Genomic DNA, 24,781 nt, shown 5'->3' on the forward strand with positions numbered 1-24,781 from the left:
CCGGGGGTAATTAGGATTTATCATTTATACACAAGATGAGTCCATGCATAAGCTACAATTTCCCATGTCAAACTGAATTTGGCCAAAAAATTGGACTTGGGTCGTACTTATATTCAGGTCTTCAATTTGTTCCATAAAAGCTACACTCGAACATTATCTAATACAATTATTATGCTTCCCACTCTTTAAATTGAAGCAATGCATATTCCAACGGATGCTGTTCGTTATTCCGAAGGTTCGATATTCCGAAGGTTCGTTATTCCGAAGGTTCGTCCGAAACACACAAATTCCCTATACCTAGAGGTTCGTTAATCCGAAAAGGTGATGAGTTTTGTTATTCCGAAGGTTCATTAATCCAAAAATGAAATAAGGTTCGTTAATCCGAAAATGGAATAGGGTTCGTAATTCCGAGGGTTCGTTGTTCCGAAGGTTCGTTGATCCGACGTGATGTAGGGTCCGTAACGAACCTTCGGAACACCGAGCTTTGTTTCATTTTTGGATTAACGAACCTTCGGAATAACGAACCTTATTTCATTTTTGGATTAATGAACCTTCGGAATAACAAAACTCATCACATTTTCGGATTAACGAACCTTCGGAATAACGAATCTTCGGAATAACGAACCTTCGGAATAACGAACCTTCGGACTAAAGAACCTTCGGAATAACGAACCTTCGAAATAACGAGCTGTAACCATTCCAACAACCGGATTTTTTTTCTTTTATCATTTAACTGTATTCCGCACATGCACCTGCGCAATAGCACTGCTTCCACTTGATTACTCAATTTTACTAATTTTGTCATCGAATATTTTTTTGAAGAATCTTTTTTAAAGAATCCATCCATTTTCAGCCTAACAGCTCACGATAGCGGTCTCCTACGTTCAGTTATCTCGCTCATTTCCTGGGGAAAATCTAATATGTTTTGAACGATATGTTTATTACACAATACTCACGCATATCGTATGCCTTTGTGAAAGCTTGGTTAATTACATCAATCACTGCAATTGTCATTCTTTGTATTTTTGGAATTTGTGTTGAATTTGTATTCGCTTGAATGCAGAAATAAAACCAAATAAAACCAAACCAAACGAAAAATAGGAACACGGTTGTCGCTTCATTTCTTGCACAGAATATGACGCAGCACTAGTCATGAAGTCACCATAAAACAAATCTCAGGATCATAGCACACGTTCACGCCCGAATACATGTATTCCTAATGAAAGTCCTCAGTCAGACAGTAATCTAAGACTTTCCAGTCATTATCAAAATGGTTTTCAAAGTGCAGACGACTGGTCTCGGTGGTTTCAGTCATCTAATGCGAAATTAAGTCACAGGGGAACAGCGCCATCTTTAGTTTACCGTCTCGCCTCGAAGTCGCTATCGTGCATGTATAACAATGAGCATCATGTATGATTGTGAAATCAATAAAACTCAAAATGCACTTTTATAGATGGAGAAGAAACACATGCTGAGTATGCGTGTAAGTGGGCAACCAAAATCGTATGAAAAATAACTATAACCTGGGTGGTTATTTTTACTCCGAATTGCCATGATAAATTAGCTTAGGTGTTTTTTACTCAAAGGACTTACTTTAGCTTTAATCTGCATACATTTACTTCAAAGGGAAATTTATTGTTTAATTACGGTTTCTGAAGTGGATCAATGTCGCCAAGTGAATACGGATTTTCACAAATGTACGTGACGAGCAGCAGCCGTGTGACCAATTAGAACACTACTGTATTTTGAGGTTTCGTAGGACGTCATGTTTGACAGTGTTCTGTGGTAACTGCAGTAACTCGATTTAAAAGTTTGACTGATCTAGTTTTATTCTTATTTTACCCGTTGGTTTTGGCCACGCATTCCCCTCTTCAGGGCTTTTTACACTTGTAAATTTTTGCTTAGCCCCGGACCAACGGTGGGGTTAAGGGGGGGGGGGGGGTGGCCTTAGCCCCACCGTTGGTACGGGACTATCCTTAGCCCACTTTCTGTTTACACTCGTTTTTGCCAAAGTGGGCTAGCCCCACCGATAGTACGGTACTATCTGGCCCTGCAAAATAGCAGGGGTTAGCACCGCAATTGCGGTGCCAAGCAAGTGAGTGTAAACAGAACGAAAAAATAATCCTGGGCTAAGCGACGGAGACGAAGTCCGACCCTCACTGACCAATCAGAAACGAGGTAATCAAGTGCTGCCGGTGCGTGCGTGTACGTGTACAGTACACAGCGTAATTATGAATATTCATGTGGTTTGGAAAGTCCGGGGCTAAGAAATACAAGTGTAAAAAGGTCAGTTTTCTCCTTAGCCCCGGACAAGAGATAGTACGGGACTAATTGGCGAGTGTAAAAAGCTGAAGAAAAAAATTGGTACGGGACTAACGATAGTCCTGGGTCAGAGAAAGTCCGGGGTTAAGAAACACAAGTGTAAAAAGCCCTTTTGAGGCTTTTCTCCTTGAAAGGTCTACTGGGCCCAAATATATCAAAGCAATCAGAGAAAAAAATACTGGACAGTCCCTTGACCTGTCAAATACGACCTCCGATAAACAGTACGTTGAGATTGAAATGAACTTTGGTTCCATAACAGTGCCAGATTTGCAACAATGCAACTGTGACTGCAATAAATAATCAGATATCTCTTCTACTGCTCTCTGAAATCTAACACTTATCGACTGACTGTCGAAAGCTAACTGATTATTCCGTGACAGTAAAACCTGATAAGCAATCATCGCTTCATGCCTCGAAAGAGACGGGGGGAATATTGCAGCTTTAATCGACTGTTGGGTTGAAGGAGACCAGTAGAACAAAAACAACAACATTGTATTGTTTATCAACTTTGTGACAGAAACATTATCATGATTGATAAGAAAACATCACATGACATTTAGATGTATGATAAGCTTTCAAGCTATATGTAAGACAACAAGAAAAACTGAGAAAAACTGGGATGATCTACCCACTGATTTTAGTGTTGCATCATATGAATAATAATGGTCTTATTACGGTACTATGACGTTTTTTGCAGAAATCTTTCTCGTGTTTGTGTGCATGTGTTTGCGTTATGTGTGTTTTGCTAATACGTACCCTATTCCCCCCCCCCCCCAAAAAAAAAAAAAGAGAGAAAAAATACAACGGGACCCTCCGCAATGATAACTTTAAAAATAGTGAATCAATCCAAATACAATTTCAGGGTACGAAACTATAACTCATTGCCCACATCTTACAGAAAACCCCATTCGATTTGCTTCAGTGGTCAAAGAGAAATGAGGAATTTGGTAGAGCATATCAGGAATCTCTTCCCTCCAAGTTCTGTCTATTGTGTTCACACACATCAAGAGCATCCAAGTGCTAAACTTAGGAAGAATCAGACTTATGACATGCTTTACAACAATCCACATTTCTCTGTGACCGCTTAACCAAATTGAATGGGGTTTTCTGCAAAATAGAGCTAAGATGTTATATTTTAAGACCCTGAAGTAGCATTTAGACGGTTTAATCATATTGGGTGTTATCAATGCGAAAATCTGATTGTAATTTTTGGGGGGACATACTGTAATGTCGTCACTTATTGTACACTCGTCTTAAGATATGATTATCAGCAATAGCTGAATGTTGTTACAATGAAGCGGAGTACACGCAACAGATTCGAGCAAGATTGGTTTTGTTCCAGTGCAAAAGAAAAAAAAAGTGAAGACATATAGGTGGTGCTCAAATGACAGGACAGTCGCATGCCCAAGACCACTAAGTTTGCATAAGACGCCAAAGTAATCCCCTGAACGACAATCTAACCGCAATCTTTCTGAACTTTCTCAAGTTTTCAGAAGGGTCATTCACCAATATAAGGAATATTTGAAGTCTTATGAATACTAGTGGTCTTGATACGGTACTGCGAAACCGCTCGTTCGAACTTTTATAAGTATTTTTGAATCGATATCATCGATTTTGATGATGATGATGACGATGATAATAATGATGACGATGATGATGATGATGATGATGATGATGATGATGATAATTAACATCATTTATAAAGCACCGTGTGTGTGATTTATCTGTGGAACATTCAAAGACGCCCGGCTCCCAACAATACATTTTATGTCACATAGTTATTCACAAAGTTGTTTTATAGTGAATTTAATTCTCCGTCGGAAGTATCCTATATATGACTAAAATAAGGGTGTGGGAGAGAAAAAAAGAATATTTACACAAAGAAACAGAGTAAACCCAACAGTTCCACACACCTTTATACCAGTATTACTATACCGAAGTTCTCGAAGCCCTCAACACTATACAAAGTTTAGGTTTTTCTAACATTTGAAAAAAATACTAGTAAAAATGATATGTTGATCTTGACAAGTTCCCAGGACATTATTTCCTACCTGACTTTAGTCAACGTAAACGGCCGTATAATTTCCACGACAAATAAATCCAAGGGACTGTACAAACGAATATTCATCTATAGGCATTCGATGACCAATAAAATCATTACGAAAATGATTGCCACTAAAATTGCAAGTGTAACCCGATAGAGGGCAGCAAATCGAGATACTTGCGGCAGCGATCGACGTCTTGAGTGTAGCACACACGACGTCACGGGGGTTCGGGAAAGGTTTGTGGAAATAACGATGATAATAGAGTGTCACTAATTTCGAGAGTATCGCCTTTATAAATAGTGATATCTATTAAAATCAAGAGACTGGACATGAACTCACTGTATTTGTCCTTCGGACAGGGTAAATGAGAAGAATTTACATCAATCTATTACTTTTCATGTTTTTTATCACTTCTATAAGGACCATATTTTTAATGTCTCTGCATTCTATAAAATACTTGTATTATCTCCTTCCTTGTAAGATTGATCACTTGAAACACTAAAAAAATTGTAGTAGATTTTGGATACCAAAATAATACAAACGCAATTTGATGAAGGTCTGCAACACATTCATTATGTAGTTCGTTTTGATGTTAGAATTTATAAATAATTGATTTTGTACAGGGTGGAAAGGAAAAGATCATATGCCATTAAAAAAAAAGGAAAAACAAAATACAATATTGCCGTCATGGCAGATAAATTATCAATCAAAATAGCGATGCACATAATGGACCATGAAATAGGTTTACTAGTTTTAAAAAAGAACGTTTCAGAAGAGATATTATCACAATGCCATGAATAAACAAAGTCACATTGTGATCATTACAATTAAGAAAGGTTTGACAATATTGTTAATTTCGAAGCTCTGAAACTCCTACCAGTTAAGTAATGTAAAGTGCATAGTAGGTGTAACTTTTACGGTACGGATAATATTCCTTGAAAAGCACGTGGACGTACTACACATGACACCGTTCCCACGATCATCGTTACAATAAGTTACTAGTATTTATATTCATCATGTACAGCCTGACAAGATTTACACCGAGAGATGGCGCCATTTCAGATTTTATTCAGATGACGTATACAGACCGTTTCATTGCGAACATTGAATTTTTAAAAACCATAGCATTCAGTTCAACTGTAAAGAAGTTGTTCTCATTATTTTTCAATCATATATGGTTTCAAAGATTCTCGGGAGTTATTAGCGTCTGAAGCCTCAAATCTTCTCTGAATCTTCGAGCAACCTCAACTTTCATTAATTCGTTCTTGATCTTCAATGCCGCCTTCTTCGTGTTTTCAGGATGTAACTTTATACTCTCAACTTATATTGGATATTCCCTATTCTCGTACACTCCACTCAAATTGCACATCATAGAAGCAAACACTCTCCTCTGAAGGGTCGTCTCTGCATCAAATCAGTACAGAATATGTCAGCAACAGATAAGTGTGTATGCACTTGCCAAGCAGCGAAGGAAACGTTTTATCACCGTGTTCATTGCCCTTATTACGTTGTTGTGATCTGTGGCAGCATTGTCTTAGTGCAAATAATAAGATTGGATATAATGTATCAAATACAAACTTTACATTTAGTTCGATGTTTATCCGGATGGGCAGTATTTGACGTGTTTTTTTTCAAAGAACACTTTTCCTTTATCAAAATCATTTAAAACATGATTATTGAATGAGTCGCAACATGTGACTGGTTCAGACGATACATTAATATTGTATTCTACAGTAAGTTAGTGTGAAGACTTCTTATCATGACGATGAAATGTCGAAACAACTTAATCGATAATTCCAACTAGAAAAGGTAAATTTATTAAATAAGTCATGGTTAGGTACACAATTATGTTATCAAAATGTTGCACACTTACCATGTGCATTGTGTTGGACATCTCCGTTGTAAATGAATGGAGAATCGGATGTTAAAGAGAATCGTGTACGAGGACGGAGAGGACATTCAGGGTAGCAAATAACAGTATTGGTGCAGTATGAAGCGCGGAGTTCGATTTACAAGCGCCATCTCAAGCCCACATCCTACCACTACAAACCCTTGGCTCTTAATCCCCCACTCTCCCCCACTTTCTGTGACTAAAAAAATAAATAAATGAACAAACAAACAAACAGCCCCTTTGCCCCTGCTATTGTATTGTCTCCTTTGTTCTCTCTATTCGAGGCGATTTCTCGTCGCTTCCCAGGCAACCATCCTCATCCTCATCCTCCTCCTTCCCCCGCTCTTCCTCCATTCTATTAATCCTCTTTCTCTTCTCTTCCTCTGGCTCCTTCAGCATAAATCTCACTCCCCCGTCAAGGTACATCTCTGGGAATGCTTCCCCAAGGTACAGGTGACACACAAAAATCGTCACATCTAAGGAATGCAACCAGTTTGTCCTCGCGCTCCCATCTTTTCAAAGCAATCATCCACTATTGTACGGCGGCGTTAATATGATCATCCAAAGTCATTATGTCCAGAGGCCGATTAGGATACGTAAATAGAAAGGCAAGAACACACGTAAGAGAGAAATAAGCAGGAATGGGGGATAGGACTCTTGACAGAGAGTATGTAACCATGGCTACAGTCTCATAAAACTTTCGCAGACAAATTCTCATTATCTCTTAGGTCTCTTGCATCCGGATAAGAGTCAACGACTTGGCTACATGTAAGACATAGGTTTCAAACAGAATTGCAATTATATCTTGAAGTATAATAGTGATGAAAAACCTTTTATCAAATCATGCCATTGCCATCCCCGTGACATTTGCATATACGGAAATGGTTTATGCATTGTTTGTAGTAGTTACGTACATATCATGGAAATAACACCCACGACTAATGACTTCAGTGGCAGACTAGCTGATCAACTGTACAGCAATAATCATGTTTATGTGCAATGAAACACGGCAAGAGAAATACGCTGACTTGTGTTGGGAATGAACCTCGATCTGTCTTTCGTTATCATTCCGGACGGACCTGGGGTTTTTGTAAGATTTCGCTGACGGTTATATATAGTATAGAGGGCCGAGATGAAAGATATAAAGAGCGTCGATACTGTTGACAGAACGAAACGGAACGTGCGAAAACATTTATCCATAGGGCTTTGAGAGTATGGAACTTTCTCTGAAGATTTAGAAAAACGTGCGATCGATTTGCTCGAAGCGTTTAAACAAAGTGTACTGGAACAGTTATGTTTTACCACTATTATTTGAAAGAAGGGCGAAAGCTGTAAAACTAGACAAAACCACGCACGATGCCTAACTCCTTATTGCAGGCGTCTGAGCGCAGGCCGTGCTATTCTACTGCAGGCAAGAAAACGTGCTGCTTGGCACGGTTTTTTTACAGCATGGTCGTGGACATCTAGTGAGAAGAGCGTGACTTCAAACAAGGGAGTGTAGGTATGACACACATTTCAAACATACAGACACATATCACTCCGTCTCGCCCTGGATGTTTCGATAAGACGGAGAAGAAACAAGTATAACAGGAAACAACTTCCAGATTGCCTGCTTTAAACCACATGGCATTCCCTCTTTTTCGACCTTGCTCATAATTCTATCAGTGGACATTATCTCCTTTTTTGTCAAATTGATATGGATGACAGGATAAAAGCGCATGTGTGTGTGGATTTAAGGGTTTGTGAGTTGTCGAGATCATTTTAGAAAGTACAACTTAATGTATTTGTTAAAAAAAGAGAAAAAAAAGAAAAAACCTGACTGTTGGCCGAAAACGCAATCAACGATGTCAAACTCAAAATACAATGTAGAAGCAAATAAGATGAAGCGTGGTTACTCCCAACAGTCGCCTGTGCACACACCTATGTCATGTTATGTCATACTCGAGTATTGTGATGTGGTATTAATAGTAGAGCATCTTTCCCACCACGCCCACACAATTCTTGGATATTCATCATACTCATGTATGTTTCACACTCGTATCCGATGGTTCCATCATCAGCAGTGTCCTCTAAAAGCCTACTTAAAGTTCATACCTATCTTTCATGCTCCAGCCTTCCCCGTTTATCCCCCACCCCTATACATATACATACACACACGCACACATACATACATACATACATACATACATATGAAGAGTTTGTTCGCAAAAACCGATAAGTTCATTTTTGAAGATTTTGAAGTACGGTCTCTGTCATAAAGTACAAAATAATACCCTTTAAATGATATATTGGTCACTACATTATAAAGGTACATTTTTGAAGTTATGGTCAAAAGAAGCAAACATTTTCTTATTATTCTCTTTATTTCTCTTGACCTTTAATCGCAAATATCTCCATTTGGCAAATATGGACTTACCGGTTTTTGCGAACAACTCTTTATATATACATACATACATAGGGGGTCCTACATACATAAAACACCCTCACTCACACACGCACACGCAAACACACATGTAAAACACAAACAAGCAAACAAAGACACTTCCGAACAATAACTACGGGGTGTCAATTTCAGGTCTACCCTTCATCTATGAGATAAAGCGCGATATCGTTACTCTTTATGATGATAAGTCAACGTTACGCCCTATTTTTTTTTTTTTATCTGCTACGTTCTAACAATAGAAAATAGTCGCTGCTTTGAAGCACCATCCAATTGCTTCCAGATTTTCAAATCATTCAAGCATTGGTAGATTGGAAGGGTACAGGGACACACAAGTATTTGGCGGTGTTAGAGTAATAACGAACATAGTGATAGGCTGACACGCATGAATAACCAGGGGGGCTTCTTCCCACCTCCCTGCTGAACCGACAATTCAATGTTAAAGGCATAATTTACCATTTGCAGATGAAACAAAAATCCAGCATTAGTGCTTTGAAATAGTTCTAAAATGTGAGTTAGGGATAGAAATAACCACTCTAAAAAATTTTAATTCGTATAATCGATGTTAAGTATTGTTATATACACAAAATGTGAATAATAGTTATGATCAAAATGTTTTCAGACTAAACCGTCTAGAGTTATGGTTTAGTGAGAAAAATACTGAGGCTTTATTGCAAAAATTTCATACGGTAGGATGTTTTGTGATACAACAGACCTGGTTCTACACATATGCATCAAATGTGATATCTTGAACATTTTTTAGATCACTGTTCCCAAAGGTAAACAGGACCTTTAACGTGTTCACACAGGAAAACAAACTTTATACATTGCATCTGTCAGTTCCTCGATCCTGCGTCGTGGTCCTTCGCTAACTATACGTATATCAACCTATCTTTTTGCCTCAGTCCCTTGGCTCATTTTTGTTTTAGTGTTCTCATTTTGTTGTGTTTTCTCCCCAGAGGGGAAACTCTCTTACAGGGCTCTGAAAACGTATCAAAACGTCAGGCCATGAATGTTGGTTTTCGGTCGAACGAGCTTTTACTATAGTGTCAAGCAACTGATTCTTTTCGCAGTGACTGCAATCTAATAGCCGGAAACCATGTATTGGTAAAAGTAAAAGCAAGAAACAAAACAAAACAACACCCCCTCAAACAAAAAATAGATACCACTCACAGTCAAGCACGTAGGTATACGCAGTGCCACTCACTTTTATTGATATACTCATTGCAAATACTCCCTTCCGTTAAAGGATATATTTATGTTATGTATTGAAATAATGGAGAATTCCCATATTTCGGAAGCTGAAGGTTAGTATGAAATACCATTAGTACAATAGTCGAGTGAGTGATACGTTCAATCATTCAGTCCATAAAAATACAGTCTGCTTGAGATTGTGTATGCTTCTTCGCGTTTTCGTCAAAATGCAGAAAATAAAGAGAACTACAGCAATCCATGGTGGCATATTGAATTGTAATACTATACTTCACATGAGAAATAATGCAGTCTTTTTGACGCTCAAAGTTCAATGTAATGCCATATATTTGCATTTGTATTAGGATGCTAGTAAGACACTGTAATTTGACTGTCGATCATTTGCCAACACATTACATAGCATACAGAAAAGGAAAAGGAAGGCGTTAATATTTAGAAGGGAAATCCCTTGGAATTTTTCGCAGCCAGAGCTCTTCAATCGCACGTAGATTGCAATGACGCGAAAGTCACTGGTGAACTGGCCCTATGTATTTTCATGAAGGCTTCCGTTACTTTATATACTCGCGGTTAATCCCATATCTTCCCTACGAAAACTCCTATGCAAGCAGTGTTGATATTGTTGGAGCTTACGTCATTGGATCAGTGCAGCTTCAACCACTACTAATGTTATATTCGAACACGGCGCGGCGTTTCAAAGTTGCGCATTTGTGTACGTCAGGGCAGTGCTTGTTCAAACCTCATATTCATAGTCAGCGACCTAGGTCTAATCTCATGAGAGGATATGGCTAGAAACTCTTGCCAATATCACATAGTCATCTGGTTGTGAAAAACGCTAATAATTGCACACACGCACACCGCGTCTGTTCTCATCACTTCTGTACTCGTACCCATCCCCTCTCGTTCATCTTCATCTGTTGGATAAAATTAGTTTTGACGTATCTGAGACACGTTACATTTCGAGCCTCATCCATCGATTCAGTTGCAGACTGATTGTTTTGTCTCATTGATCTTCTTGTTTTTTTCTCCTGACTGTGACTTGTCCTCTTCTTCCTCTTTTTCTTTCTTCAGGCTTTTTATCCTTTATCCTTTTCTTCTTCTTTATCGTCTTCTTATTAGGCCTACCCTTTTTTGGTGAACACTTACCATCTACATGTGTATTATTTCTTTTTTCTCTCTCTCTGTTTTTGTTCAGAGCTGCGTATGTTATCGTGATCATCATGTAGATCGCGGGAAAAGTGATAAAAAGCCAATGATTGGGAGAAAGTAACTTTTATCTTCTGATATAGGCCTGCTGCAATTCCTCAAATGTTTTGCACATAGTACACCGGATCCCGGTGATCAATGGGCTAAGACGATTGCTCTATGCTGCGTAATGAAGATCATGCGCCAAGTAATATATATCTCAGCAATCTTCAATTCCAAATGTATAGGTCTTGATTTGTTCGAAGTAACAAGTGTTTCTACTTATTGTTGGTACACAATGTGAGTTATTTATCACTAAAAGCATGTCAACACCACATATTTGCTGTCACATATTGTCCTGCATACATTTTCGTAGAGCCTGATAGTCAAGTCAGGAATAGCAGTTGTCTTGGGTAACCTCCGCAAAGGCAGTGCGTTCTACTTGTGTAATTTTGAATTAAGGTGTTTAGTAACAATATTCAGCAAGCTCTAGTACCCTTGCAGCTATTATGGCATCTTCACCGAGACTGATAAAGTTTCGGCAGCCTCCGTGTATTGAGAGGAGAGAAAAGAGCTTTTCACCCCTCTCTGCCAAGATGTGGAATAGCACAACGGGAGATGAAACTCAATATGTGATTCAGATACATCACCATGGGAACGGGAGGTGGGAAAATTTTGAGAGATCTCGGAAACAATCCGGTCTGGCTGTGGGTAAATATCAGTTGTGTGCCCTGACTCACTGGGATTGCTCTTGCAACTGTAATGGGAAGACGGTCAATTTCCCTAATCTCCTTTCCATAAATGCATAAGTATTTCAACATAGCATATGTGCGTTTACACAGACCTATGTACACATCACGTACGTATATTACCTGTGAATTAGCCTGTATAGTGCTTCGTCAGTATAGAAATGCATTTTTATTTTTTATTTTTTTCGCCGCTCTCATTTTCTACTTCGTCTTCGATTCCCATTTTGTCATACCTTCACGAATGGATCCCCTTATTATTAATCAGGTCATTATCATATGAATTATGGTCCCTTGAGGCATAATACTATATTTACAAGTAAATTCAAAGCAGGCCATTCGTGATTACTCCTTTCGATTCCTCCCCAGCACACCCCTCCTTCTTCCGTGTGTAAAGCGGCCTTGAAAACAGATTTCAGTCGTTTTGTCACGAGGAAAGGGGTACGTGTCATCTCATTAAGCATCATTATGTCTGTTTATTGTGACTGCCCCTGCAATGTGGAAGTTCTCATGGAAGAGAAAATGCAACAATATGTTGTATATTATCCCCAAAATAATGATTCATTTAATTTGTTTATCAACTTGATTTTGCAGAGAAAAATTAATGTTACTTTACTGAATTTTTCTGTTATAGTTTGCTTTGCATTTTCGTTTGTATCGTATTCATGAGAAAAAAAAAGTTGCATAAAGAAAAATCAATGTTGAAATGTACGTCACAAAAGACTAAACTGTTTTTTTTTAAGTTTCTCATTGCCTGATGTTTTCTCTTTTTTACTCTCTCTCTCTCTCTCTCTCTCTCTCCTCTTCCACATGACTTTCTACTAATTCTTGTGCTGTCTATCTCCGCATGTAGCCATTTTAGCGTAAAGTTGTGCATGCAACATTTCAAATATTTCTTCTAACTTGAAATAGTTCTCTGTAACTTCAAATCGGTCTGCATACGCATAGGCCCCGCATTCAATTCTTCTGTCAATCCATCCTTCTAGCATGTCTCATTGTCTTCCTATCCATCAACAAGTATATAACAACCTATATGTGTGTGTGTGCGTGTGTGCGTCTTATCAGTTATAAGTTAGAGTCGCAGAATTATACGGCAAAAAAAAAAACTGCGAAAGTGAGTTGATTAAAGCTAAGGAATTTGATATCTATTCGAAAATCGTAAGGTTCATACGTCAACATCCTATCCGAAACCAAGATTCTAGGAATGTTTCCTCTCCGTTTCATCTTGATATCATTAGAGTACCCTCGGCACTGCTCATTATTGCTCTCTAACTCTGTGGAGTTTGCCCGGTAGACGAGAAAGAGTATACGCTATAAAAAGAGATTCGTTAAGTTGCGCCGAAGGCGGGCTTTGGAAGATTTCCGCACGGGGGAGCGAAAAAGCTACCCTCGAAATGATGTCGTTGTTGTTGCTGTCGTTGGGGTATTTTTAATGACACAGTAAACATAAAGACAAATTGGCATTTTGCAGACAGTGAAGATGAACCAATATTGTGTGCTAAGCTCATGCCGAATCACCACTAAGTGCTAATTGGAACACAAACTCGATAAAACTGTATCGATATAGAATCGTTATCTTCGTTATGAGCAATGGAGTATTAGAAAGGAGCATCATTGTTCTTCGTGATGAGCTTGAGAGTATTAAAAAGGAGCATCATTGTCATTATCATTATCCTCCTTAATATTCAGCCCTCATCACTAGTACAGTATTCAGAATAATGAAAATGATAGTGATCACTGTAATGGACGACATCACATCTAAATCATCAACGAGGTCTGTCAATCTTTAATGCTCTAAACAACATGAGAGAGGAACATGATTATCATATCAGATCCAACACTCGAAAGAGATGCTAATCCCAAACACACAAACATACACACACACACACACACACACACAAACACACACACACACACACACAAACACACAAACACAAACACACACAAACACACACAAATCGGAACTGCGAAGACACTACGGTCGTAAAGTGCATCCCGACATGAATTGTAATTCGATTGAATAAAATTCAGTTATCTGATTTATTGCCCTGTCTTTACTCAAAATGATGGAAACACATATTTCCGTTTTGTCAACAAGAAGTAATTCAGCACGCTTTCAGACCTTTCCATGCTTTTTCCTTATATCATTCTTAACGACAGCACAGATCCATAGTGAAAATTTGGCTCTCACGGTTACTCGTTCACATTCAGCCTTTCTATTTAATTCAGTCTTCAGCACCGATGAAACTGCATGAGCTCATCATTCACAAATTGGTCAATATTCAACTCGAAAATCCTGCGTGTAATTGATGCATCCATCTATATAATCACGAGATAATTGCTATGCCCAAGTGCATTGATGTATGTGTGTGCGTGTGAGCGCGTGCTGTGTGAATCGCCAGTTAGAGAAAGTGAGGTCGCTGGATAGCCCTCGCATGAATTTCTAATTACTTACTCCTATGAGAGGTATAACATATTTTGGAAGTGCAACATGTTGTCTCTACCACCCCTCCTTGTGGGACAACCATTATAACTTCAGTCTTGAAGCGAGACTAAGTCATCCCCTCTTAATCCCCATGCAAGCCCCTCGAAATAATTTATCATCCTCTCGAGGTACGGTTTTAAACCATGAATATTTATGATTCAATTTTCGTCTGTTGAGATCTTGCCTCATCCTGAGGCTCACGTGACATTAGTTGTCATGGCGACAGAGTCTTGCTGTCACGAGTGAGTGAAGAACGAGGATTATCATTGCCGTTATTGTACTGTTTCTTTTCCTGATTGTTCTGTTTGTGCACATCTGTCCCTATCATAATAGCCCAAAGGTTTGAAGTAGGGTCTCTTGTCCCTGGTGTTACGCTCCCTTTCGATTCTCTTTAGTTCTATTTCTGTCGTCTGCTCTTTTTATGTCGTCCTATGTGCATTGGTTGTTCAGTCTTGTCAGTCACCCATAGCCTCATGATTGCACCTGACGACAGCGGTGCAAGTGAGACAGCGACTTGAGCAAAGGTCAAGGGCGTAGACAGCACTCCTCATATAACTCTTGTCTCTGTCAGAACTCTTCATCGAAATGTATTGAATGGAAGGATATCATATCTTGCGTTACTTACAGAGTATTGATATATCATAAATTTGTGTTTAAAAAAAAATCAGCGTTGCGATCCATATCATACAAATGAGACTACCCGTCAAGCCACAGTATCTTTAAAAATAATACTTTTGACTCCTGCTTTTCTTCGAATGCTATGAGTATGACATTTTGTAGAGACGCTTAACGTTCTTTTAATAGTGCTCAGATTAACTGAAATTTGCTCGCAGATTACACAACTCTTTTACCTCACACCGCCTCCGAAATGATTAAACTGAGTATTCAGAATCTGCATGTTGACATTAGATGGTGATATGATGAGAGAACGGTATACACTTTGCCGATTCGTCTGGGCATCATCGTGATCATAATCGGCTGTATTTACATAAAATTTGTTCTTTTCAGCTTTCCTGTGCCTATGTTTCTTAATTTGTCCTCTTTTTGTTGGTTCTGTTCTCCTTCATTTTTATCCTTTTCGGTTTCTTCTTCTTCATCATCTATTCATCTGTCTTTCCCTCTTTCCAGTTCTATGTACGTGTTTATGCAAGCTTTGTTTACTGATTGCTGATCAGTTCTACAGTTGTCTCCTATTCTGAAAGGGTGCATTGATTATTGTTCTAGGACAAAGTACACACTTTGTAGCATCACATTATAAGACTGTTTTCTAGCTTTCTTTTGCTTTGTGTTTCAACATTGTTTCCGCAGAGATTCTACATCTGATCTCAAGGTTGTCTTGAAGTGTAATCTTATATCTTAAGAATAAAATTCATTTCCTACTTTCTTTCTTTGCTGAATAATATGCGAGGAAAGAAGACGAAATTCGATCCGCCATGCTACCTTAGAAGTTTGGGCATTTTTGACGCCACAAACCGGTGACTTAAAGCTGTTTCCACAGCAAGATGCATGTTGATCGGTAGACTGTGTGTGCACCGTAACAATCCTCATTCAATGACGTCACTATACACGTGCATTATATCTATCATGACTCACACACACACGAGCAATGCGGCAACCACTACTAATACCCCCATTCCACAAAGATTTTCTCTCATCAGTCACTCATCGGAAGCTAATTAATCGCTTCCGGCCACCCACCGAAGTATATCGGATCGCAGTCCGATGAATCCCACTTGTGTTGGTCGACTATCAGGTCAGTGTCAGACATGTCATGGGGTGATACGATGAGGCAAGATCGTCCGATGAGGATCACGCGCGACATGTCTGACACTCACCTAATACTCGACCAACACAAGTCGGATTCATCAGACTGCGATCCGATACAATGCGGTGGGTGGCCGGAAGCGACAATCTTTGCTTCCGATGAGTGACCGCTGAGAAAAAATATCTGTTGAATTGGGGTATATGCATTGAGTCTTCCACCTCTTACCGCTGTTCTCTTCGACTTGAGGGTGTTGGGAAGTCAAAATCATCGAACGAACGACTCCTCATTTGTGTTTCGTTGTAGGACCTTCTATAAGCTATGCATTTCAGGATACCACTTCATTTCAGCAAATATACCACTGCTCCTATAGTGGTAGGACCTAGTGGTTCGTGACCAAAAAATAAGTATACGACTTGATATGATCTGATATTTAGTGATTGTCCTCTTTACCATCTATCATTGTTGATATATCACGTCAAATCAAAACGACACCTTCAAAGCTATAGATGTGACTAGGGCTGGACATTATCGCTTCAGTATTTTGTTTCATGCATGCGCTGATTTTGTTACCGAGCGGGACTTTTTGGGGCTCATGTGCGACTTCCCATTATAAAAGGGCTAGTCACTCTGCACGCCCTGCGAGGATTAGTGACCTAGAAGAGACACGCCCATTCACCGTGGTCGAGACTTCTGACTGCGAGTGATTGTTCACCTGCTAATGTCGCTACTCGCAGGCAAGTTGCAATCACGCCATCGACAGATGATGCATCATTTTTCTCGCGGGCGAATGCATCGCGCGGAGAAAGTGTAATGATTACAGAACATGATGTATTGCTGTTCTTTCGACACGTCTGGCAGGCAAGGTCCTACGCCTTGCTATAGATTCCCTAAGCCCAGAATTCATCAATATAAAACTTGTTTTTTTTCTCTCTCTTGCTGCAGCTGTTGCATTCTCAATGTAATCCATTGTTCTGATCACATCACCATGCATAACCGTTCTGGAAAAGATCCTTGAGAGGGAGGAGTTAAATACTCCCTATATAATCAGTGATCACGATATCTATTAATTGCGTGATCAAGTACACTGTAACTACCCCTTACTTAATATTCCACAATTTATCATTATCATTGCTTGAGAAACGAGAAGCCATCGCACACGCACACTCATCATTTCTGCCTCCCCCGTCCTCTCCCCCTCCTCTCCCTCTCCCCCCCCCCCCCCCCATTCCCACCTTGATGATTAATAATTGATTGTCAGATCAATAATGACTACTTCTAAAGTTTAAATCATTGTGATCGAATTTTCTCTCTGACAAAAAAACAACAAATTACAATTCATGTATATTTTCTTTCTATGTCACTTGGCTCCTTCACTTCTTTAGCAGCTTGCATCCTGTCTACATTATAATCCAAGTTCACACCAATACATTATTCTCTTCCACCTAAAAGAAAAAAAAAATGTTTCTATAAAAGCCTCTCACGCCCTGGGGAAATGTCCTGATAACTTGACTCGCTGAGATTCATGGCAATGGTTCAAAAGAATCATTACAAGAAATTCGCGTGTTTTACCTGCATTTCCTTAGGTACGTAAAAGAAACTCAGTGTATTAAGTTGGTAGGTTTTTGTTTGTTTTTTTTTCTACGGTGCGCACACTTTGATTTTGTAGCACTCTTCGTCAGAAGATATGAACTCATTTTTTATGTACTGATTGATTTCTGATTGAAAACTTTGTCCTTTCATCACGGTTTTACACTGAAATACATAGTCAACAGACTTACAAAGTGATCAATTATTGTGTCCAATATGATCTTTCAGATTTTGTTGTAGTTTTTGTTATTGAAAAGCAATACAATATCTGACATCCAAAAGCATGCCATCATCCATCAATTCCAATGCACATGTGAAGCATGCATGAATAGCTAAGCACCGCTCTCATGAAGATCTATATACTTGTATATCTAATTTTTCAAATAACTAAATTGAGAAAGTTCGGTCCGAATGACCTTTATCTGCTCAAGTGAACCCTCTGCTAAACAAATTCACATTTGTTTAGCAACATTCAACATTCTAACATGTGGGCTATCGGGATAAATGTTTCCTGTGAAGTATACAAAATATCAACTAATCATGAAATTATTTCCAATCTCGATTTATTATTCATAATTTTGTGGTGATGTATTGATCTACTGAACTTCGAAGCGATACATTAGAAGTTGAAGACTATACTAGTACTTCATGAAAAATACTTGAAAGAACTGAGCTTTTTGTGTGTAAAAGGAACGTTAGCGCTGCAGCCGAGCCCCTGTAACCACTAACACCACAAAGTGAGACTACAATAATATATGCATCCAGAAGTGTGGCCCCAAATAGACCGCGGCCTATAGCATTACCGTTTACACTATAAAGCTTCGGCCGCGGTCCTCACTTCTAGAATTGTTATCGTTGGTTTAATCTGACAGTAAAAAACAACAACAACAACAACCAACCAAATAACAAATAAAAAGCAAATGAAAGCTATGACTAAAGTGCTATCTGCACTGGGGATGCTTGCATTTCAACATTTCGGTGAGTTTCGTGCCTGCACGCAAACAAAAGTATGAACGATTTCTAGAGAATAGCTCTGTTTTCATGATAGCGGAAAACAGGTGGCAAAAAGTTGAATATTTCAAGAAATTGACTATTACTCTAAATTACCATAGAAATTACCGTTACAATGAAATAAACAAACTAACAGCAACTGGGACAGTGAAATTTTACGAAGCAGGATTATGATGTCAACTGTGAGGTAAATCTGGTGGAACTGAAAAGAGGACCTGTAAAGTGGGTAGCTTCGGATCCTCCGGTATGGAAAAAACCTTTGCAGACTTCTGATGGATTTCATTGTGGAAATGCACCCATCCTCAGCCATGTTGACTCTCTAGGAGGCATTCGATCAATTTGACAAACATTAGATCAATCACATGAAGCATAGCCGCCTGATAAACAGCAAAGTGTAATAACGTGGTGCTAAACTGTTCTGGCGAGTTCCTGAACCGTTTACACGAGCACACTGTACAGAAACTATACCAAAATGTGACAACTTATTCCCATGATCTACTGTACATAACCGTTTGATTCAATCGGTTTCGGCCAAAGGATCTGTACAATTATATCGTATCTTATTTGTGATAAGTTAAGATCTCTGCTACGAAATGAATACAACACCGGCACATGCCGCATGCCCAAGTTTTGAAAAGTACATGTCATATTCTATAGTTCGTGTCTGTGGTTGATTGCACGGTTCTTGGAGATCAGAAATTAATTGTTGTTTGTTTTCTTTTCAATTTTGTTTTTGTATTCTATGACAAATGCTGATATGCACGAAGGGAGCACTTGATTTGACTGAAGGTGTATTTTGGTCTGCCATGGTATGAAATCGACCTGGATATTACGAGCAAGTACCTAAAACAAGGTGACCGTACGAGACGATGAAAAAGACTATGGATTCACCCCTTGAAATCTAGAATCTTGCTGGATGTTTATAATTCAGTTGTCAGTGGGTACATCATGTTTCACTGCTGTTCGTAAGAGTCGTGATATGATGCACATACATCTACAACGGGGAAAAAGCATTGTTTAGCATGGTGCAAAAAACACGTGAAGTAATCGAAGTAATCGTAAGAATCGTAATCTTAATCTCTTGCGTATGTCTTAAAGCGGGACTTGAGTCTCCATTGTGGCTTCTAATCAGGGACCCTTGCCATGCTCGCGCGGAGGACTCGTTAAAACCGGGTCTAATATTTCGCGATAACATGTACACCAAACACAGCCACCGTATCTGCTGCAATGACTAGCGAATGATAAATCTTGAGCACACAGAAAACGGTACATGTACCAGGATGGCTGTTGAACAATTATACTCCGCCTATATAGTCCCATCGACTCTAAGTTTGCATGGAGAATGGTGATATGAGTCGACGAAGCTCTTTTTTTAAAGGGAACATGGGAAGTTTAACATGTCATTTCCTTATTACGCATCTTGTTTCATTTGAGTGCAATGATCACATTGTGACATGGGATGTTTGATTTACGAATACAGTGCCATTACAATAATTATGTATCTTTCCTTTTTTTTCAAAAGCTTTCATCATGATTAAATCTTTCCATATGTCTCTTTCATTCAATCTAGTTTCGAGTTCTTTTCTTCCGAAATATATGATCAAAAAGGAAATTTATTGTCGATGAACAGGAATTCACCACATACAGTATCTAAACTTAAAAGGGTAGTGCTTTAGATGCAACATCCTAGCTGGACATATCAATAAGTATACTCCAATGAAAAGAAAATGATTTTTAAAATGACGAATATCTTAAACTCCGTGATTAGAATTTTCAAGATGTTTAGAAGTGCACAATTTTCATCGTTTAATATACAAAGAAACGGGTTCTCCGATTCTATTTGGATATCCCAACGTAACACTCTTTTGAGCTCATATCTTGTTTCGTTTTTAAGTGCTGCCACATCCCCCTCCATCCCCTAACAAACTTAATTCCCTGGCATAGACATTAACAAACAATAGAGGGATACTATTAGACCTACAAAAAGTGTGGTTACTCGCAGTGAGAGGATACTGAACAATAACTAGCATGACTAGTGTGGGCATCCATACCAAAGGTGTGATGCGAAATCAATTCGCTACAGATTAGAAAGTGTTGACCAAAAGTAATATTTGCACAACCCATATGAAAATGCGCTTTTGCAAGAACGAAGAAAAAGAATATAATCTGACCAAACAAACTGATATATACATATAGACTCACTTATCGGGGGTATTTTTCTATACATTCAAAATGGAACCAAAGGAAACGTCATATTGTGTATCACTGTTGTACATCATGCATCCATCATCAATGATATTAAACTATAAAATAAAAGTGTCCCTTTAAGACGCAGAAGTATGTAAAAATAGCCCAATGATGTGGCTGGCTGTGGAAAGAATAGTAAAGAAAAGGGAGAGAGCAGGAGAGAGAGAGAGAAAGAAAAAGGGGGTAGAGAGGGAGAGGGAGAGAGAGAGAGAAGAGGGAGGGAGAGCAAGAGAGCTATGTAACCAACTTTAGGTAAAATTCATTACAAATTCGATTTGGTTTGATTCAAAACCCACAAAATTGATAACTGCGTCATCGACCCGTACAGCTGCTCTAGGTTTTTGATCCTTATTTCTGCCAAATTGGAATTTACCTGAAGAGGAAGGAACGTAGGCTGGTAGTTAGAGGCAAACTAATGAAATTGATATTGCGCTATGTAGGGCAGTATCTTGAAATATGCGCAGTTATTACACGCATGGGAATCGCATGCATGGCTCGCACGAGAGATGTGTACATAGTGCTACTGATTGTTTGTGTATCTTGGGGCAAGAGATGACCATATTGTTGCTTCTTCCGTTGATGTCTTACGTGACGTGGAAAACATTTTTAGTATTCACCCATTTTCCTGGCGAGTATTATAAATTCAAGACACATTCCAATCCAATTCTCCTTCTTATTTTCAACTCCCTTCCTCGTTTGTTACTCCGTGCGCGGAGGGCTTATGAATCATTCACTTCACGCCAAAATTAACTCTATCACTGCTGGGATTGTATCTTTTCCCATTTATAATGGATGCTTTATTCACGGACAATAGCAACTGCGGTGGGTGATGTAAAATGGATAGACTTGATGATAAGTAACGTCATGCTTTGGGTATTTGATTAAGTAATATAGGCGGTGGGAATTTCATCTGCACCGGTTACCAGAGACGGAGTGCGAGAATATAGGAATAAAGATAAAGATAGCGCTTATACGTGTAGTGGAGGTTAGAGAAGTAGAATAACATCTTATCTTCAAATGAATAACAAAATAATATTGATGGCAATGACGTAGGTCAAATGTGGATGGGTTCAGGACCCACCTTCATATACATGTGAATAGAGAGAATGCAGCAGTATAGGACACATTGGTGAAAGTTTGAGGAAAATCGGACAGTCCGTTCAAAAGCTATGATTTTTAAAGTTTCAGTGCCGCGAAAGCTGGATGAGAAGAGTATTACTAAAGCTTGCGATGTCCAATGTGTAGAATGATGATAAGGAAAATATAACGAAAATCAACATATTTTCACTTTTCTCGCATAATGAAAGATCACTTGACTAAATTGCCTCTTTCAGAAGGCAGGGGAGTGACATTACCCTTAACATAATGTCAGTGACAAGTTGAGAGAGGGAATGTGTATTTTTTTCCAAAAATGAAATTTTGTCAAATTCTCTTTATCATCGTTCTACGCATGTGACATCACAAGCTGTGATGTCTTCTCATCCAGCAGTTACTTTGCACAAACTTAAAAAAATCATAACTTTCAACGGATGGTCCGATTTTCCCAAATCTTTTACTGATGTGTTCTATACTTAGTATTGCTGTATTCACTCAATCCACATGTTGATGAAGGTGAACTTGTCCTTTAAAGTAAAGTAATGACAACACTGTTGATCTTCTTGAAAAAGTTGATTGTCCCGGAGAAGTAAAACGTTAGAGATTAAAAGATCTTTTTAATGACCGAATCACATGATGGCGGGGTATCAGATGAGTGAGTAAAACTCACCGACAGCGATATACACGCCCAGGATACATTTTGCTTCCTCTTATTCTTCTTCATTGAACCTTTGGAAAGATTTTTTTCTCATACAACTAACCAGAGGTATAACGTATGCAAAACTACAGGTCACAGTAAATACATACAATATTTCTGTGCGTACCTAATTCAATTCATCACCATCACCTTCATCTTCAGGATCACATTTTTCTTCTCACCGTCACACTTTCATCATAGTCATGGTATATCATATCTTTATTAGTATCTATGCACTAGAATATGAAAACTTAATGCATTATACATGTTCGGGGGTTTTTCCATTCTGCTAAACTGAATATGTACATGATATAGGTTTCCTGGGCTGCCACATGTTCAAGCATCCGCTTATAGTGGCAGTCCTTCTTCTGCATAATTTCTTCGGTGATTATTTGCAAATTTGGCAATACAACATATTATTTTGGTAATGGAATCAACGTACACATTTATCTTTTCTCCTTTGAATCGTGTACATTGTGATTTATATATTGTTGTTTTCTAAGGTACTACTGAAAAGAACTCTGATTCATGTATGAAAATAATGTTGAAGAAAATAAATCAACAACCAACAAACAAAAACAAAGTATGCAAAATAGGAGCCAGGCAATCGCTTCATGAAAAGATTCATGTGTGACTGGAGGGGTGTTTCCTGAAATTCATCACCATCATCTTGACGGGTTCGAGTTTTTAAAAAAATCACTGTCAACGCCTACCATCTAAAGGCATGAGTGTATTTGCAGTTATTACTCTCGTATTTTCCTGCTAACGTGCGTCAACTTCCTCCAAAAGATACACATCTAGACGGCGCAGGTGTGCACGACACGAGAGTTTAGCAAGATGGATTTGATTTCTTCCTTTGCTCCTTTATATAGGATGTGATCCAGAAATATCCCAGCAGCGGAAGAACTCCTGTGTTTGGGTGCCCTGGCTGACTACCTTGGAGGCAAGCCATCACTTCGGGCAACTGAGCCTTCAAATATAGCACACTTTGCGGCCGTGACTCGACCACAACCAGTGGGCACTGCCAGAAGAGGCCAGGGTGAACGGTTGTAATCTCTGAAAGTACTTAATTATGAAATATCTACTGACGGCGACCACGTGCATTCTACGTAGCATTCATTACTGTCGATGACCGCACACCGGTCCATGTATTTATTTTCCCGCAATACCGATCCACTGATACCTCTGCACAGACACCTTTACACGCAAACACCCACTTTATCATGTGAAAGTACCACAGCAATCAATATCGGCTTACAAGTTTTATATCACAAGTACGAGAGCAATTTCATTCCTTGTCTTGTGTTGTTGATGGCTCCAATCCATCAAGTACTAAAGACTCTTCCCAGATCATTAATATAACACCCCCTTCTCATATACAGCCATAGTGAATACCGAAACATAAAAGTGAAAGTGACAAAGTGAAACATTTTCCTTCTACGTGTGTGTCTTCTATATACAACCTTACAAACGTACCTTACAAATACATTTGCCACACGATGTGAGTTTAGCATGATGCCTTTTTTAACTCTTCAGGAATGCAGACGGGTTGATATGCGTCGTTCTCACACAATATGTGACGTTTTATGACGCCGGCAGAGTCCTGGCCCCCTCGCAAGGCCGTCACTTGCCGTCAACGGCAAGCCGTAAACCGCATTAAAAAGTGACATCACGCTAACCACGTGGCGCTGCTTCATGATAAACCATGAAAGTGTGTTTCCAGTTGTTTTATGCTGACAACATGGCCAAATGGTCACACAGCTGCGAAGATGTATATGTATATGATACTTGGTGGCAAACCCAAATCAAGACATTGATGGCCTATATACAGTATATCACATGATACGTGTTCATGAATTGGCATCCACGTGTGGTGCTAGCAAACCCCAGAATGTGTGCACGGGTGCCTTATCACGCTGATCATGAACGCACATTTTCGTTTCAAGAAATTAATCAAAACAAACTATGAATTTGCAAATTCGTGACATGGGGGGGGGGGGGGTGAAGGAGGACACACGGATAGCTCGAAACGTGCCTTCAAAAGGTCGAGTGGAAA

At 39.0% G+C, this 24,781-nt stretch overlaps 1 protein-coding gene across 5 annotated transcripts in view; it reads right to left on the reverse strand.

Moving 5' to 3' along the window:
* LOC139735362 (proline-rich protein 5-like) overlaps positions 1-24,781 on the reverse strand; it is a 114,275-nt gene that overhangs the window by 51,470 nt on the left and 38,024 nt on the right. The gene's annotated exons all lie outside the window — the stretch shown is intronic.

This window comes from Diadema antillarum, unplaced genomic scaffold (genome assembly GCF_040938485.1).
Source record: "Diadema antillarum isolate AM-2024a unplaced genomic scaffold, OU_Dant_1.0 seq00000570_RagTag, whole genome shotgun sequence".
NCBI lineage: Eukaryota > Metazoa > Echinodermata > Echinoidea > Diadematoida > Diadematidae > Diadema > Diadema antillarum.